Below are 18,879 nucleotides of genomic sequence, written 5' to 3'. Positions count from 1 at the left end.
TTCAGCCTTCTTTCTTTACTCATGCTTGTCGAAAACGCGACGAGCAATTGCCGAGAGTGATAAGACGGGAGTGTATCGCTTGCACCTGCAGAACGCGCAAAAGATGACGCCAAGGAGCTCAAACGCTAGGAACTCTTAACTCAAAAATTCAGCCTGGAGCCTTCTCCAGGTTACCGCTTGCTCCCTACTCATCGTCGTATGTGCGGGCAGGTAGCGACGCCTCTGCTTCCTGTAGTGCGCCAGGATATACGAGTACTTCTTGGATATCCGTTCTTCCTTCTCATCACAGTCCTTTGTCCGTGTTCTCTGCGTGTCGGAGATGGCTCGGCGTGCATTATCTCGAGCCGCGGCGTGCGCCGCCTGGTTCCCCGCGAGAGACTCGTGTCCCGGCGTCCAGAGCATTTGTGCTGCTTCTATCTCGGTGTTGCTGAAGACCTGAAGACCTTTCCAATCGTTCCGGCCACATACCATCTGCATGCTCCTTGCGAGTCTGTCACCACGGTAACCAGGCTCTTCTTGCACGTTGCGATTGCCAGGGCTATGTCCAGATTTTCGATGTGCTCGCGTCTTTGGCACGTATGGATGCGGCTGTAACTTGTTCGCCCTTCTCGTCGACCACGCTTATTGCAAATCGGTCGCTTGTTCTGTACGCAGCTGCGTCCGTGTATCTCACATTTTCTTCTTTGCTGTTGGTGTGTTCGATTTTGTGCTGGAGCGCTTGTATTCTCACCTGTCTCTTTTCCTTGTCGTTCTCGGGGTGCATGCTTCTGGGAATGGTACTTATGTGCAGCTTGTCTCTGACCTCGTGAGGTCATACGCTGAGGTGGGTACCTCTCATCCTCGACTTCGTAGCCCAGATCTTGGAGCAGGGCTCTTCCCGTCTTTGTCAGCTTTAGTTTCTGCAGTTGGTTGACGTTGTGCGCTTCCATTACCTCTTCCCACGTGTTGTGGACTGACCATTTTGAGTAGTTTCGCTGTGGACGTGGATGCGGACAGGCCCAACGCAATTTTGTAGGATTTTCTGATAACGGCGTTTACTTTGTCTCGTTGTCTGCTCTTCATGTCAACGTATGGGGTCCCGTACGTGACAATGCTCGTGAGCAGCGCTTCTATCATTCTCGTGCAGTCTTCTTCCTTGAGTCCGTGAATTTTGCTCGTCACTCTTTTGATAAGGAGGGTTATTTGGTGCAGCGTTCTCTGAATGTTTTCCAACTCAGCCCCCCAGCCCCGTCCTTTTGAATCAGGAGTCAGAGGATGCGGATCGTCATAACCTGCGGAATCATGATGCCTCCCCCCTTTACTACCAGTTCTGGTATCTGCTGTGGTTGACCTCTTCTGCGCTTTCTTAGCACCAATAGCTCCGACTTTTCTGGTGCGCACGTCAGTCCACATGCTTCCAGGTACTTTTCCGTTCTTTCAACCGCTTTTTGCAGAGCATAATGCTGTTTACCTGTCGGCCCTCCCATAGTCCATATGCTGAGGTCGTCAGCATATACTGCGTGACCAATTCTTTCTATTTGCTTCAGTTGTTTGGGTAGCGAGCTCATCGCCACATTGCACCGGCGAAATGACGGAGCCTTGTGGCGTTCTCTTTCGCGGTATGTCAAATTTCTCAGAGCGTAAATTGCCTATCCCCACTGTGGCTGTTCGTTCGTCCAGAAAATCATTCATGTAATGACATATTTTCCCCGCAGTTATATACGTTGAGGTGTTGCAGTATGGCTTCGTGTGACAAGTTGTCCAAAGCCGCTTTCACGTCAAGTGCGAGGATGGCTCTCTTGCTGTGCATGTCAAGTTTGTCGATGACTCTTTCCTTGATCTGCAGTAACTCGTCTCCCGTGAACAGGTGCGCTCTAAATCCGAACATGGTGGTTGGGACGTGTCCGTTGTCTTCGAGATGTTCGATCATGCGGTTCTGCACCATGTGCTCGTAGAGGTTTCTAGCACACGAGGGGAGGGTTATAGGTCGAAGGTTCTGCACGTTGGTTGGCTTGTTGGGTTTGAGTACAATTGTTGCCTCCGCATTTTTCCATTCTTGTAGTACTTTACCGTGTTCCCAGCACTCGTGGATCTATTTTAAGAGTACGTCTCCAGAGGGTCTGTCAAGGGTTCCGGAGTGCCTTGTTGTTTATTCTGTCGTACACGGGCGCTGTGCTGCGGTTGAGCTTGCTCAAGGCCCTCTCTATTTCTGCTTCTGTGAAGGGCCGATCCAGTTCTATATTTAGGTTGTCCCGATAGTCGTCAAAGTGCGAATCGACAGTTATGCTCTGCGCCGTACCGAGGAACTTCTCCTTCACTTCTTTGATAATGTCTTCCTCTTTCCCCGGGTGGTTGTGTATGAGTCTGTGCAGTTTGTTTTGCGGCATTCTTGTTCTCCTCCTTTGATAGGAGGCTCTTGAGTATCGCTCAAGTGCCCTTGCTGCTTCAGATCCCTTGAAGCTTGTTACGTGTTTCGTACCAGTTCTTTCTTTCGAGTTATTCAGAGTACTCTTGCGTTTCCTAGATCAGCTTGGAGACACAAATTGAGTTTCCGGTTGCACTTGTTCCGCTGCGAGAATTTCGCAAGTCCATTCCGCGCCTCATACACGTGGAGTAAAGGGTCGACCATGGGGGTGTCTTGTGACAGTTGGATTGTCCTCGCATGCCTCCCGGCTCTTTCCACGACTCTTCTTATCCATATTTCTATGTCGCCTATTGCCGCATTTATGGCACTCTCGTCTTTGCAAAAGGCCTGGCAGTCCATAATCTTGGCTTTTCCGATCTTTATCGTCGCTTTCTTGTGCGGGATGAACGTTTGCACTGTATAATGGTCGCTACCCAGATTCTCGTCCATTCAGCTCCACTCGTACTGTTTGAGTCCGTGTACGAATGTGAAGTCGGGACTGGTGTTTCTACATACACTGTTGCCGGTGCTCGTGGGTGTCTACGGGTCGTTGAGTAGCGTGAGGAGGTGTTGGTGGGCTTCGTTTTGCACATCTCCTTTTTTCTTTAAGGCTGCATATCCCCAGGCCACACGGGGAACATTAAAATCGCCGACAACTATCAGCCCGTTACCCTTGCTCAGCTTCTTCACTTCTCGCATTAGCCTGTTTGGATCCGTTAGGTGGTCCTTTGGCCGACTGTACACGTTTAACACAAATGAGGCTTTGCGGCTGTTTTTTCTCGGGTACGATTTGAACGAGGGTGTGTTCGATGTGGTGTTGGATGTCGTGTCGTTTAGCGTCGATGGCCTTCTTGGTCAGGATTGCTGTCCTAGTCTTACCGTCGGTGACTTGAGTGAGGTAACCAGTGACCTTTAAGTCTTCAGCTTCGGTTTGTTGTATGGCTATAATATATGGGTCAAACTGCGTGCAAAATTGTACAAGGTTGGATCTCTTATTTCGGATAGAATGACAGTTCCATTGCCAAATTTTGAGCCGTGGGTGTTGCTTGTAGTTATCTTTCTTTTTAGTTCGCCTCGCGATCTTGTTCCCTTGGAGTCTGCATGATCTTTGCTTCTCTCGCAGGGTAATTAGGCTGCTTGCGAGTGTTATCTCCTTCTGCCATGTGGATGCGTTAACTGAAACTTTCTCCCGATTGTGTCATTTTTGTCTGTAGTGCCTGAATCTGGTTCTTCATTTCGCTCTTGATAGATTGGAACCGAGTCTGTATCATCTGTGGTACCGTGGTTTGCACAACCTGCGTTACCGTGGAAATTGTGGTTTCCATCATGACTGGCGTTCATGTGGTCTCCCAGTGTCTTGACGTCGTTCTGGGTTATCACCAATTGGTTCGAAAGTGTTGCCGGCTCCGGTCGTGTTGGTAATGATGGTGGTGGTCGGTATGAAGGCCGCGGTAGTGGTGTTCGTGATTTCTGGCTCTGTTCTCTCCGTAGTTGTAGTATTTCTCGCACGAGGTGCTAGCTTCCTTCTCTCGTGTCTACTTCTTTTGCTGTTCTGGCTCTCGCATAAATTGATCGTTCTGTCTGCGGAGAATAATTATCGTGTCTTCGTACCTCGAGTGTCTTGTGTTTTGAACACCGTTATTTTCCTTCGACGTATGATTGTGCCCTGCGATGACGTTGGCGCAGCTTACCTTGCGCTGGGTGTTGTGGTGTTCCACGCCCGTGGCCGTTATCCAAGGGACGCTCTGTTCTCTCCCTCGATCTCGACCCCGACTTGCCTCTCGATATTTTTGTCTGCTCGGTCTCATTCGGTGTCTATGGCGTTGGTGTCATGGTCATCATGTGCTCGTTGTCGTTGTCGTTACTACGCTGGCCTGGTACCAGAAGCTTCTCTGTCTCATCTTGACCGCTCCCTGACTCTGAACGGTGGTGGAGCCGGTTTCAGCTTCCTTCAACAGTCTCTACTCGCCTTTTCATCAGGCATTCTGCAGAGTTTATATTTCGGCTCGCATTGGTGGTTGCTTGGATCAGCGTTGTCTTCCCCGCAGTTTTCGCATAGTTAGTTGTTTGCATTAGGACAGACATCTTGTCTGTGGCCTATCTTCCCGCAAGGTCTGCAGTACTGGACTGACTTTCTGTAGGGTCTGCAGCGGTGAGCGTACATCGAACTTTAACCTAGAGCGGCACGTGCGTGCCCTCGAACGTGTTCACTGCCAACGTCGATCTTCCCAGCATTCTAGCGCACAGGAATTTGCACTTGTTGGTCGTTGTCGCTGCTTGTAGATCTACTAGCTGCTCGTCGGTGGTGCTTTTCTCTATTCCGTGATCAACGCCACGTACAGTGCCCGGAATTCGCTTGAAGTACGGTGTGACTTCGTGTGTTGCGTGTCCCAGTTCGATGCTTGCTATTTCTGCTATTTTAAGTGCACCGTCCTCTTCTTCGGTACTTGCAACTATTAGGTTTTGTTGCCACTGTGTCTGTACGATCAATTTGGCGTAGAGCTGCTGGGGTGTGACTCCGCATGCTTGGGCTAATCTTCTTGCTATCACTCCGTCTTTCCAGTTTGATACTTTCACACCGACTTTAGGTCTGTAAACGATCTTGTAATGGCTTTCTGGTAGCGGTGGAGTCGTTGGCCAGCGAGGACGTGGCTTGTTTGCGTTGTTGTGGCCCTATCACTTTTAAAGAGCTTGCTGCCGTTTTCCGCCATTCGTGTTTTGCCCCTTGCTGTGTTCGTATGGGAACTCCTGCGTGTTCGACGTTGCGATGGATTCTTTCTTCTTCTGATGTCGCGCTAGTAGCATCACCCATGTTCCGGTCTTGCACAGGGTTTTTGCGCTGTTGCTCTCGAACGTCGGCTCCATGTCGTTCATCTCTGCTTCATTATTTGTTATTCCTGCTATGGAGTTCGTTCGGTCAACTTGCATAACGCTAGGTTGCGGCTACCTTTGAAAAGAGAAGAAACATTAAAAAAAAACGTTCTCTGACAAAAAAAAAACATACCTGAGAGCTTCAATCATTCGTAAATACAACTTAAACCCCAGCTTCAAGTTCTCAGCCTCCTTCTTCGTCACTTGGGACGTTGCATTGGTTCTCTCATTTGTAATCAAACAGATGCACAAATTGACGCGCAGTTGCAACGGGCTATTGTACATGAGAGTTATGTGACAATGCATTATTCAAACATGATATAAAATGAGTTCAACAACTAAATCCTTGGCTTTCACCCTTGACAACCATTCTATGATTGTGAGGCGTACATATTATTATTATTATTTATTATTATTATTTACATATGCTGCCATCTTGCATAGCAAGATATTGCCGGAGTGAGCGCATACGTATGTCAATCAGTTGAAGAATACATTTGAGTGACAAAAAGAAAACAAACAATAGAAAAAAACAATATCAGGAATAGCTAGTTGATTAATGAACATGATTAGGTAATAGGTTGGCAAATACATCACTTGGTAACTCGGGCAAGGACGCCTCAAGGCCATTCCAAATCACAATTGTATGCGGAAAAAAGGAAAACCTAAAACAATCAATCGTTGCATTCAAAGGAACAATGTTAAGATGATGACTTCTTCTGGTGGGCCGAGAAGAAGGGTTAGTGAAAACAATAGGTGCATTGACATAAGTTTTCCCATGAGCAATTTTATGTAGCAGAACAACACGGTCACAAGTACGTCTATGGGCCAGTGGCTTTAGTAGTAGCTCGCTCGCATGTGATGTCGGTGAGAAATGGCGGTCATAACGATTATATATAAACCTTATGGCCTTTTTCTGAATAGGCTCAAGCATGTCTATGTCTTTGGAATGATGTGGCGACCACACTACCGACGCGTATTCAAGTAGAGGCCTTATTAGTGATCTGTATGACGTTAATTTACATTCTTTAGTTGCATCTCGTAAGGTTCTTTTAAGAAAACCCAGTTTTCTCAACGCCTTGTTGGTTATACAGTTAATGTGAGCATGCCATTTTAGATCAGGGGAGAAAGTAACACCAAGGTATTTAAACGTGTGGACGCTTGCAAGCTTGTGCGCTTCATTAAAATATGTAAATTGTAATGGTTGTTTTTTATTCGAAAAAGTCATTGATGCGGTGACTGCGGATTATTTGAGTGCTAAAACCAACATCGCCGAACCCGCCATCTCGGCCTCAGCGCAACGCCATCGCCACTTTCCTCTAGCTAACGTGGCGGGGAAACATCGTCTTCGTAGTTTACTGGGCGAATTCCAAAACTGTTCAGCATAACACGTGGGAGCTTTCTATGTAAGGAAACTACGGTACCAACGGCACGGGCAGCTCGGTGCGGGCACTCATTTGTTCAAAGCCGGCCGCATGCCCTGCATCGCTGGGAACAATTAGCCGCACTCTCAATTTAACTTTTGAGCGTGAAGAAAGTGTGCACTTCACGAAAATCCACATCAAAAAGCGTCGAACATCCGCAGGGAGTACAGATAGTTGCCGGTAATTCGCATGTGAATATTACGCCTTTGTCACCGCAGGCTCGAAGAGCAGATATAGAGGTAATGATTTTTAGTTGAGGTGAACGGAGATGCCTGAAGAAAAAAAATAAGATTAAAAAAAACACCACTTGGAGCTTCGGATAGCGTGCACGAGAATCCGCTATACGACAATTTTTCGAAATCCGAGACAAATTGCCTCCCCACGCCTGCAGCCATCAAACACAGGGCAGCGATCCCAGAAGCAGTAAAGCGTGAACCTTTAGCCATTGCGGGCCACTGCACTCTCTGCAGTAGTAATAGTGAACACGTGTCCTTGCAAACACCCTGGGGGCAGCTTTGCATTGTGCCTCCCCCGCTGTTGGCAATGCCGTTACTTCCAATGTCGCGGAAGGCCGAGAAAGCTCCGTAAATTAGGAACGCAGTGGCGCTGCGTAGCGCATCTGCTGCTGACTCGTTACATCCATTGTCGCTTCCAGAAGAGAAAACAAAAACGACGCTGAAGCCAAGTCTCCCGAAACTGCTCCGTCCATGGCTGGGCTGCTAACTTGTAGTGCGTACTGCGCAGAGAATGAGTGTTGTTAGTGTAAGCGCGGCAAACAGTCGTGCGCCTAAAGGTTATTTGCGGCGCTTGTGCTCAGGCGAATTTGATTGGTCGATTTAAGGTTTACGTTTCTCTCCATCTATATGAGCGAGACCCTTTCCAGGGAACGATCCCACGACTTTCGCATTACGCGTGCAATGCTCTACCAATTTAGCTACCGCGGTGCCATTTCCGCATGCACTTTCTCGGGTGTTTATGTTTCCTAGTAGAACCCTGGGAGTGTTAGCCGGTGCCGCCTCTCACAAACGAAGGCTGTGGGATCGTTCCCCACCTTCGGCAAGTTGTTTTTTGATGCACTTTCATTTCCATTAATTAATCGTTTCTTTATTTCATTTATTAAGCGCAAGTAATTTCCCCTATGCTGTCGTTTGTGTCAGTGTTTGTTGGCTTCTTATGATGTGACTAATAAAAGTCGGGCGCCTCGGTTAACCCCATTTCCAATAAGATATCGTATTTTATGGAATAAAATGCTTTTTTAAAATATAGAAATAACGAGAGTGTAGGTAATTTCTACTTAATAACAATTATTATAAATTTTATCCTTAATGGAATACAGTGCCTGCTCTGACGATTTTTTTTCTTTTGAGAACCGTTCTGTTCATCAACAATAATCAGCTTTGAATTACAGTAGATTGTTAACCTGTGTTGATAATTTCTTCAAAAATTTTAGAAGATAACGGCAGCATTGACATGGGCCTATTATAATTTACGGTTTTAGATCACCTTTTTAATAGATTACTGACACTCTCGGAATCTTTAATTGATCAGAAAACACACCTGCAGACAGCACTAGGTTGCTAATATGAGACAGAGGTTCACAAATGAGATGCGCGATCGCTTTATTCGGTTGAGCCTTTATCTCATCGTCACCGCATGTACTTTCATTTTTTTATTTGTGTAGCAGGCTGTACACTTCCATTTCCGTAGTGGGAACTAGAAATATGGTATATTTAATGTTTTTAACAGATTGCAAGTTGTGCCGCAGTAATTTGTACAAAAAGCATCAGAGTGCCAAGCGTTTAAAAAGTGCTAGTTAAACTTGTTAGCAAATTCAATTCCTGCGCATGGCGTACCATTTATTGTGAGTTCAAGAATTGAATATATATCATTCTTTGATGTCAGATCAATAAATGTTTGCCACAGTTCTTTTGGTGTCATTTATATCAGAAAATGTTTGTGCATAATATGTGGTGCGTGGCCGCTTATCTGGTAATCCTAGTTTGTTCCTGTTCTTTTTAACTTGTTCTGTATATTCTGTACGCCTAGCATCGGTGAATATGGGAAGAACTTTGCCCGGTGTCGTATTCTCCTTAAGTATGTGCTGTCAATTCAAGGTTCCCGCGCTTTCTTACTTTTTTGCCCTTTTATTTTTTTATTTATTTATTTACAATATTGCTACTCTCATTTGAGAGCGTGGCAGTTGGGCGATACAGTAGACATGTATATGAATACGCATTAAGGCAGAACAGTTATTGAAAAATGGAAGAAAAAAGAAAAACAATTGCTCAAGGATGGTAATATAAGAAAGAAGCTGAGTTTGGAAACAAAAATGCAAGTTGAGAAATAAATGCAGTGATGGAAAATACGGCCAGACAATTATCTTTACTTTTTAATGAATAAGCTGTATGCAGTCGTGGAGTTTTTTGTCAGGACTACGTCGTTCCAGTTAATTACAGACATTAAACTCTGAAATACTTAAATGCTAGCGTTATCAATTTTCTACTATGTAATAGTTGTAGTACATGTCGATGACCTGGGTTCCAACTTGCTTCTTTCAAAAATAATAAATATGGGCAAATGGTCACTAATAGAGGACACCAAGACACCCGCTCCTAATTTCTTAATAGCAGTACTTATAAAGCAGGGTTCAAGCAACGATTTACATGTTGCTGTGATCTTTGTCGGTATGTGTTTTACGTTTTAGTAGCCGTATGGAAGAGAAAAGTCAAGAAGCTTTTGTTTGCTGAGGCCCCAAGGCACCACATCAATATTGAGGTCACGACAGAGAACAACCGGCATGTCTAGTAGCCTATAGTATTGTAACACATTTTCTAGGTATTCAATAAAGGCGCTAATTTAACCGGGTGGAGGCCGGTACACGACTGTTATAGCACACCAATCACGACTGCCACACCGAATCATGAGGGATTCGTAATGATCATTTATCAAACAGTGTTCTGACATGAAGTTGAAATGTACATTGTGTCTGACGTAAATCGCAATAGCGCCTCCTTTCATATTTTCTCAAGATGCGAAAGTGAAGTTGTACATCAAAGTACGTCAGACCGGTGTTCTTGTGAATCCATGAGATGATATCACTCTTATGCACTTAACTTTGCGCATTTAAGTGAAACAGGCAGAGTTGTTTGTTATTACATCACGCCTTGCAATGTTCGAAATTATCAATGTTGTAATAGCTCTCCACTGTACTTTCCATGCTTAAAGAAAGCGCGAGTATTGAAGAATTGAAGCAGAAGATTGAAGTTCTGAGAATTGAAGAATTGAAGTACTGTGATGGAGAGATTTAGCAAGCTAGATTTCTTGAATATAAACAACTTTCCTCAGGCAAGAAACAACGATTCTCTTCCACAGCAAATACAATAAGCTTGAGCATGAGGTCACAATATCGCCACTGCATTGGACGCGATTGTACCTAACTTCGGGAAATTGAGTTTATCGCAGACGCCGGAACGTACAAAAGAAATGAGCAACCTTTGTTAGGCGACACAGAAAAACACCATTATACCTTTCTACTTGATATCGTTTACGTAGAAATAATGGGTAACGGCTGGCTAGTTAGGCTGCCGATCTGTTCTCGCAACAGACACCATCTTTGTGGCGATGCATAGGCGTACATTTTAAAGTCAAATTGCTTCATTATTTATTTATTTATTTATTAAGGAACCCACATCACCTCTGCAACTAGGCAGAGTTACAAGTGCAAAGCCCGCCCCCCCCCCCCCAAAAAAAAAAATATAGAAAAGTTAGCCCACTTTTCTGTATGGGGTAATGGGGTACGTGCTTCCCTTTCGTACGCCGGTTTTGGTAAGAGTGTAATTTAAATAGAAGTGCAGCTGCAGTTAAAGAAAATGTTCTACTCGGCATCGGACACTCGATATGTGCCACAAGGTACAAGGCAGTGCGGTTACTGGGTATGTACCGCTGGGTGTATGTGACCCCGGCACCATTGGCTATGTGATCACTCTGCTGATGATGGTTATCATAGCTAATGATTATTAAGATAAAAACGAAGAACAACCAGTTTGGAGGTAATTTAACGTCTTTTTCATGGCGATCAGACGCTTTCGCCGCATCATGGCTCTGACAAAAAAAAAGAGAAGCATATGGTTCAAAGACGCAATTGTAGCCTGCCACTAGCTCAGGAAGGCTTAGTCTTTCATCGACATGGACTCGAAGCTGTAGTGTTTTCTAAATTTACTGTGACATATTTCTATCTCCTCAAGCAGGCAGGGTAGAAAGCGCGTATTCTCTCTCTCTCTGTATATATATATATATATATATATATATATATATATATATAGAAGGGTATATGTATATATATATACTATATATATATAGCAGGGTAGAAAGCGCGTATTCTCTCTCTCTCTGTATATACATATATATATATATATATATATATATATATATATATATATATATATATATACCAGAACGAGGCTCTCGAATCCGGAAACATTGGTGCCTTCAGGTAGCATGTGTGGGTTTATTGACCAGTTGCCTTCACCCAAAAAGATTACGTTCTGGTGACGCCTGCGGCAAAAAGCACGTTCCACGTCCGCCGCCAAGGTCTGTGAGTTGTGGCGCTGACTAACACTCCCAGCGTTCTACTAGGAGACATAAATAGCCGAGAAAGCGGATGGGGAAACGGCGCAGCGGTAGCTCAATTGGTAGAGCATCGCACGCGAAATGCGAAGGTTGTAGGTTCCGTTCCCACCTGCGGCAAGTTGTTTTTTCATCGACTTTAATTTCCATTACTTTATCGTTTCTTTATTTCATTTGTTAAGTACAAGTAAATTCCCCTATGTTGTCCTTGGTGTCGGTGTTTGCGGGTTTCTTAAGATATGAGTAATAAAAATCGGGCGCCTTGGTTAACCGCCTTTGTTGTCGTTCTGTATATATGTATATATATATATATATATATATATATATATATATATGTTTGAATGGAGTCGTCGTCTAAGTTTTATGGACTTTTTAAAATCGCACAATCGCACGCGCACATAACGTCCGTATAGTCCTTGAGCTCGTATATTAGGAAAGTGATATTATTTGCACGAGAAATTGAAACACACATTCACATAATTAACAAAGATTCAGCAATTACTTTTCTAGTTAACTACTTTACGGACATATAGCAATTATATAATTCTAGCCAGTTTGCAAGGCGCATCCGCTTGGAATGAACTTCACGAATGACCCCGGTTTGGAGTTATCCTCCATCAATCTCGCCGTAAGAATGTATTGTCGGTCCACCTAGTTTCTTTTTAAAAACGCGCTATTGAATATTGAAGCACAAAATTAGCTGGAACGGCCATGTATATCGTCCCGCACACTGGGAAATATCATCTCGACACTGACGTCATCTGGGAAAAGTATTTCAAGTGGATACCGCTTGCAAGCTCAGCTGTACAATTCGTTAACATCAGTTAAATAAAAGTAAATTATGAGGTTTTACGTGGCATAACCGCTTTATGAATATGAGGCACGCCGTAGTGGAGGACTCTGGAAATGTCGACCACCTGGGGTTGTTTAACGTACACCTAAATCCAAGTACACGGTGTTTTTCGCATTTTGCCCCATCGAAATGCGTCAAGCAAGCGATTGCCCCTATCTTTTGACCCAAATTACGGTCGATTCCCAGTGGTGGACCTTTCGGTAGCTATGCGGCACGGCGCCGCTGTCACCTGTTGAAGATGGCGGTTGTGCGTCACACGTCCACGGCGTACGACCAACGAAGTGTGAATCGTATTCTATGGAAGAATGGACGAACGCCCATCGAAATTTCCAGTGAAATGCAGCCCACGTACGGGCAAAGCTGTCTCCCTTTGGAAAGTGTGAAGTGGTGGTGTTGTGAGTACGCAAAAGGGCCGTGAAGACCTGCATGACGATGAGCTATCGGGGAGACCGCGTGCGTCGCTGACTCGCGACACTTCCCGCGTGGATGCAATGTTGAAAGCGCATCGGCGTGTGCACCTCAAGGACATTTCCAGGCGACCTGCTCAGTAATCCGCTGAGCGAAAATAAGATTTTTTCTTCTCTCTCTCTCTCTCTCTCTGGCTTTCTCCCGTGAACTTGGCATTTCGTATGGCAGTGTTTACGACATCATTCACGGGTCCCCAGCGCACCGGGACGTTTCATGTCGGTGGATACCTAAGCACTTGGATGTCATGACGAAAGGCAATCGAATGATCGCTTCACTGAATCATCTGCAACGGTATGCCGAGGGGGGTGAAAGTTTGCTGGGCCGCATTGATACTGGCGATGAAACGGGGACACTGCAGTGCACGGGGGAATCGAAGCAGCAGAGCATGGTGTGGAAACAACCGGGTTCGCCTATGGCGAAAAAATTCCGTTCAGTGCCATCCATTGGGAAAGTGATGTTAACGGTCTTGTGGGATCACCGAGGACTACTCCTGCTTGGTTCCATGCCACAAACTGCAACCACCAATGCCCACAGTTATTTCTCCACGCCGTTACGTCTGCTGGCTGTCATCAGGCGAAAACACCGAAGCATTCTCGGTGTCCACAACGCGGTTATGTACACGACAATGCGAGGCCACACGTGGCAATCCGGACCGCCGACAATCTCCGGCCATTTCACTGGGAGGGTCCGGACTCTGCCCCTAGTGAGTTCCACACTTTCGATCCACTGATGAAATTCTTGGCAGGACAGCGATTCGCGTGCAACGATGAAGCCAAAACAGCAGTCCCACGGTGGTTCCACAGTCGGCCAGACGAATTCTGCCACAGCGGTATCTCAAAATTAGTGTCGCATTCGGACAATTGCTTGGAGTGGTGCGGGGCGTGCCGAAAAATAGTGTAAGGTACGTAGAATAGCATGTATATCAGTAATTGCCGCTATGTACCTTATTATGGGTAACAAAACATAAGAGCAAATCCTTTCTGATACGCTGTCATATAAATATATATATATATATATATATATATATATATATATATATATATATATATATATATATATATATATATATGACAGCGTATCAGACGGGATTTGCTGTCGATCACGTACTGTACTCTGTACTCTGCTGTACTCTGACGAAGGCTGGTCCAGCAGCCGAAAACGTTAAGTAAAAGAAGTCTTCCAAAAAGTTAGTCGTCTCTTTCCTGCGTATGCTACGTCGGGTCCTGCGTGCTGAACTTTGAAGAAAACCCCTATATATATATATATATATATATATATATATATATATATATATATATAATATGAAGGAGAGAGAGAAAGAGAACGCTGGAATCTTGAACAACCAGTTGATATTAAAGCTGAGTGATGAAATGGTAATTATGAAACCCATCCAGGAACAGTGAAAACACAGGGAAGGGTGACGTTCTTAGTGCAATTACTAAACAAACCTCTAAATAGCCCTGGTGTTCGAACCGGTCACTAAGCGAATGCGGCAGAAATCCAGACACATGTGTAAGAAAACAAATTAAGATCATATTTGAATTGAATTCGGGAGTCTTACGGGCCAAAGCCACAATTTGTTTCGGGGGCATGCCATACGGAGGGATCCGGATTAATTTCACAGCCAGGGGATCTTTAATGTGCCCTCAATGCATGAAACACGGCAGCACATTTTCTTTTTTTTTCATTTTGCTTTTATCAAAATGCGAACGCCGCGGCCGGGATTTAATTCCGTGACCTCGTTCTTAGCAGCGCAACACCATAGCCACTAAGCCAACGCGGCGAGTAAGATTGTCAGTCACGCTACATATTAGATCTTGCAGAGGAGGACCCGCACCCGCAGAAACGTCGCGCTTAAGAATCAGACATGACAGCGGCTCACTCACAATTGAAACTCTTTATTAGATGCAATGGATTATTAAAACACATGTTCTCGCAAATGCGCAACCCGATGATCATCGCATTTTTTAGAACATTGCAGAAGATACTGTGGCTTCCTTGCTTTCAAATATACCTAGACCAGTTTCAGATATTGAGATCACTCAACTCGTGAGGCTCGACTATGGTAACCGCGACAATAACGCAGTCATCTGTCTAATAAATGGCATTTCTTCGTGGGTCTTCTGTTCCTACAATTTAGTGACCCTGACGTGATACGACATCACAACTGTATACGTCTATCAAGTTTCTTCTCGACGCCATTGAACCGGCCGCCGAACAACGACGTCTCGAAGAAAAAGGAACGTCCTCCGTCACTCACTGAAGCTTCCAGATTTCTGGCCTTTGGACTATGAACTCTGGTTCATCGACATCGAGGCGCAGTTTCGCCGTCACCGCATCACATCTCAGGCAGCCAAGTACGACAACGTCATGAATGCGCTTAACCCCACCACTGCAGTTTTGGTCCGCGACATTTTGCTAGCTCCTCCAGCCGATGATCAGTACGATATCCGTAAGCAGGAGTTACTATGACGCACCACCGACTCTGAGTCGCGACGGATTCAACAGCTCCTCTCGTCGGAGGAACTTGGTGACAAAAAACCAACTGAGCGGCTTCGCCGCATGACACAAGTTCTGGGAACCGCTCTATCATCAGCAGACTCGAAAATCTTTCTGGAGTTCTTGCAGCGTGTACTGGACAAAGTACGCATAATTTTATGTGCCTCACCTACTACGACCTCTGTAGAGGCCTTAGTGACGATGGCAGACCAGATTATGGATTTTTTCCATCCGGTGATATCCACTGTTTACCGTTGTAATGCACCCGTTGCGACACAACCCCAGTTACAGCAGCACTTTGACAAATCTGACAGTTCAAGCACGCACCTTGCTATGCAAGTAGAGGAGCTAACCAACCAGTTGGCTGCCTTACGCTTTCGGGCGAAGAACCATCAGCAGCGGCATTGCTCGCTTGACCAAAACGTGTCGCGCCCTGCCTTTCTTTGTTTGTATCACGCCAGATATGGCACTCGCGCATGACAGTGCCATCCGCCTTGCAACTTTCTGCGAAGCGGCCGGGCCAGTCACAGATGACGGCTAGTGCCACTGACATCCAGCCCTCTTCTACGTCACCGACCGCGTCACAAAAATTCGCTATGTTGTAGACACTGGCGCGGAACTTTGTGTCATTCCCGCTGCTTTTCAAGACAGCATAAGACATCGCCATGACACGTCTTTTCTCACTGCCGTCGACGGTTCCAACATTAAAATGCACGGTGAGAAATCTGTCACTCGTGACCATGGTCTGCGACGCCCTTTTCGATGGCTATTCACCGTCGCTGACTTCCGCAGGCCGATCATCGACGCTGATTTTTTGTGGACGTTTAACCTCCTCGTCGACCTTCGCAACAGCCGCCTTCTTGACTCCTCAACAAGCCTGTCCGTACGAGGTCACACGTCTGCACTGCACTTGCGCCTCGTACAAGCACACACGCAGGTACCGAAACGTGCTTCCACCATTCCGCTGGAATTTCCAGAGCTATTCGAACAACCCTCGCCAGATCGTCCAACAATGCACAACGTCATGCACCACATTGTGACTAATGGACCACCAGTATACGCCCGACCTCACCGCTTAGCACCAGACGATCTGAAAATTGCATAGCGAGAATTCGAACACATGCTCAAGTTGGGCTTCGTTCGTCCTTCCGCAAGCCCTTGGTCATCTGCTTTACACATGGTGCCTGAGGAGACGGGTCATTGGCGACCATGTGGCGATTACTGCGCCTTAAATAATGTGACGATTCCCAATAAGCACCCTAATCCTCACATCCACAATTTCCCCACATCGCTTCATGGGTGCTGCATATTTAGCAAGGTCGATCAAGTAAAAGCCTACCATCAGATCCCTGTCGAGCCTTCTGACATTCCTAAAACCGCATTCATTACCTTTTTGGCATGTTTGAATACGTGCGCCTGCCATTCGGCCTCCGTAATGCCGCTCAAACATTTCAGCGGTTTGTTGATCAAGCACTCCATGGCCTGACTTGTTGCTTCGTATATTCAGACGTCATTCTTGTATACAGTCACTCTGCTGTGGAAAACGAATATGACCTACGTAAGGTGTTTGAACGCCTCCGCCAATATAGTGTGGTTGCAAACATCCCGACGAGAGAGTTTGGCGTTGCTTCTCTCGATTTTTTGAGCCAATCGGTAGACGAGCATGGCAGCCAACGCATTCCATCCCGTGTCCAAGCCATTAAAGATTTCCCACGTCCACCTTCCACCAAGTAATTACGTGCATTTCTGGGTTATTGACGTTTCATTCCTCGTTGTGATTCAGTTTTACAGCCTCTGCAATTTCTACTCTCTGGCACACCACAAGCTAGCATGCTTATATCATGGACTAATACTGCTGAATCTGCTTTTATCTCTGCCAAGAACGCCCTTGCTACCACTACTCTATTGACACACCCGCGACCAGACGCTCCAATGGCCGTTATGGTAAACGCCTCTGACAGTTGTTGGCGCCGCGTTTCACCAACTGGTTGGCCAAGACATGGCAACCTATATATTTCTATTCAAGGAAGCTGACACTGCAAGAAACGCGCTACGCCACTTTCGGTCACGAATTGCTAGTCCTCTACCTCGCAGTCCGCCACTTCCGTCACAATCTCGAAGGGCTTCAGTTCTTTATTTTCACCGACCACAAACCCCTCATTTATATCATCACCTCCAACAGTTCCTCGCACACTCCCCGCCAAATTCGCCAGCTTGCATATATCTCCGAATTCCCTACTAATATCCGGCATATCAGTGGCGCCGATAATGCGGTCGCTGACGATCTGTCATGGATTCATATAGACGCAAGCCAAGCAAATAGTTCCGGCATTGACTTCGTCCGCCTCGCAGCCGCTCAACGCACAGACCGTGAACTTCAAACACTCCAAAGTGGCAACGATTCCCAGCGCTTCGAAGATATCTGGTTGCCTGGCTGCAACGTCATATGCGTAGACATGCGACGTGTCTACGGGCCATCCTCGACCATACGTTCTACAACAATTTCGGCAGGAAGTTTTTACGCACTACACTCCTTATTGTGGCCTGGAGTACGTTCCTCACAACGTCTGGTCACTTCCCGCTATCTGTTGCCGCGCATGAACGCTGACGTCTGTTTCTGTGCTCGGGCATACATACAGTGCATGAGCGCCAAGGTCAATCGACACACTATGAGCACGCATGGTCATATTCCGTCACCAGATGTCCGTTTAGGCCACGTTCACATCCATATCGTTGGTCCGCTACCACCTCCCTCGAACAAACTATACATACTCACTTGCATCGACAGCTTCACACGCTGGCCTGAAGCAATGCCACTCTCACATTACTACACAGTCCGTAGCCCAGGCCATTTTAAATACCTGGATTTCTCGTTACGGCGTACCACACACCATGACGATGGACAGAGGAAGACAATTTGACTCGTCCCTGTTTCAAGCTCTCTCCCGTATTCTGGGTGTAACCCACGTACGAACGACAGCTTATGCCCCAACATCCGATGGCATGTTGGAACGCTTCTATCGTCAACTAAAAGCAGCCCTTTGTGCCCGTGACCTCATGATTCCATAGACAGAGCGCCTGCCTTTGGTTCTACTAGGTCTTCGCACAGCTCTGAAAGCAGATCCAGAGTGTTCCTCAGGAAAATTTGTTTTCGGCATGACACTTCGCGTACCCGGTGGGTTCTTAGCTTCGTAACCGTCATCTACTGACCCACAATCCTACGCCGAGCACCTTCGCATTACAGTGGCCAATTGTGTACTTTCGCCGTTTCGTAACGACCCCAGAAATAGTTGCATGAGCCCATCTTTACTTCATAGCAGTCACGTATTTATCTGTTACCACGCTACTCACGCTCCTTTACAAGATCTTTAGTGCGGTCCCTTCAAAGTCCTCGAGCATGACGCCAAGTTCCTCACACTTCTCGTCAAAGGACGCGAAGAGACAGTTTCCAACGAACGCTTGAAGCCAGTTCATCTAGATTCTGGCAGTGCCATTTCCACTACTTACACCGCTCAACGGCACTGCATTCATCAATAGGGGGAAGCCATGTAGTGGGCAGTACTCAAAGAACCCCGCGGTGGAAGAAGAGACTGGACTGGTGCCATCAGGCATATAGGCTTGACGATGGTAGCCGCGACATCAACGCAGTCATCCGTTTAGTAAATGGAATTTTTTGTGGGCCTTCTGTTCCTCCAACACCATATCAATCAAAAGGGGGGAGGGGGGCGAAGCAGGAGCGCGCATCAAGCCACGAT

The 18,879-nt window shown here is 46.1% G+C and overlaps 1 protein-coding gene and 1 long non-coding RNA gene across 3 annotated transcripts in view; one reads left to right on the top strand and one right to left on the bottom strand.

The window, feature by feature from the left end:
• Nucleotides 1-18,879, top strand: part of LOC135902817 (uncharacterized) — a 38,700-nt gene that overhangs the window by 776 nt on the left and 19,045 nt on the right. The window lies entirely within an intron of this gene.
• LOC135902815 (uncharacterized) overlaps nt 1-18,879 on the bottom strand; it is a 245,371-nt gene that overhangs the window by 207,575 nt on the left and 18,917 nt on the right. The window lies entirely within an intron of this gene.

This window comes from Dermacentor albipictus, chromosome 1 (assembly GCF_038994185.2).
Source record: "Dermacentor albipictus isolate Rhodes 1998 colony chromosome 1, USDA_Dalb.pri_finalv2, whole genome shotgun sequence".
Taxonomy (NCBI): domain Eukaryota; kingdom Metazoa; phylum Arthropoda; class Arachnida; order Ixodida; family Ixodidae; genus Dermacentor; species Dermacentor albipictus.
Note: the sequence above shows the minus strand (reverse complement) of the source record. Positions and strands in the feature narration are given on the sequence as shown.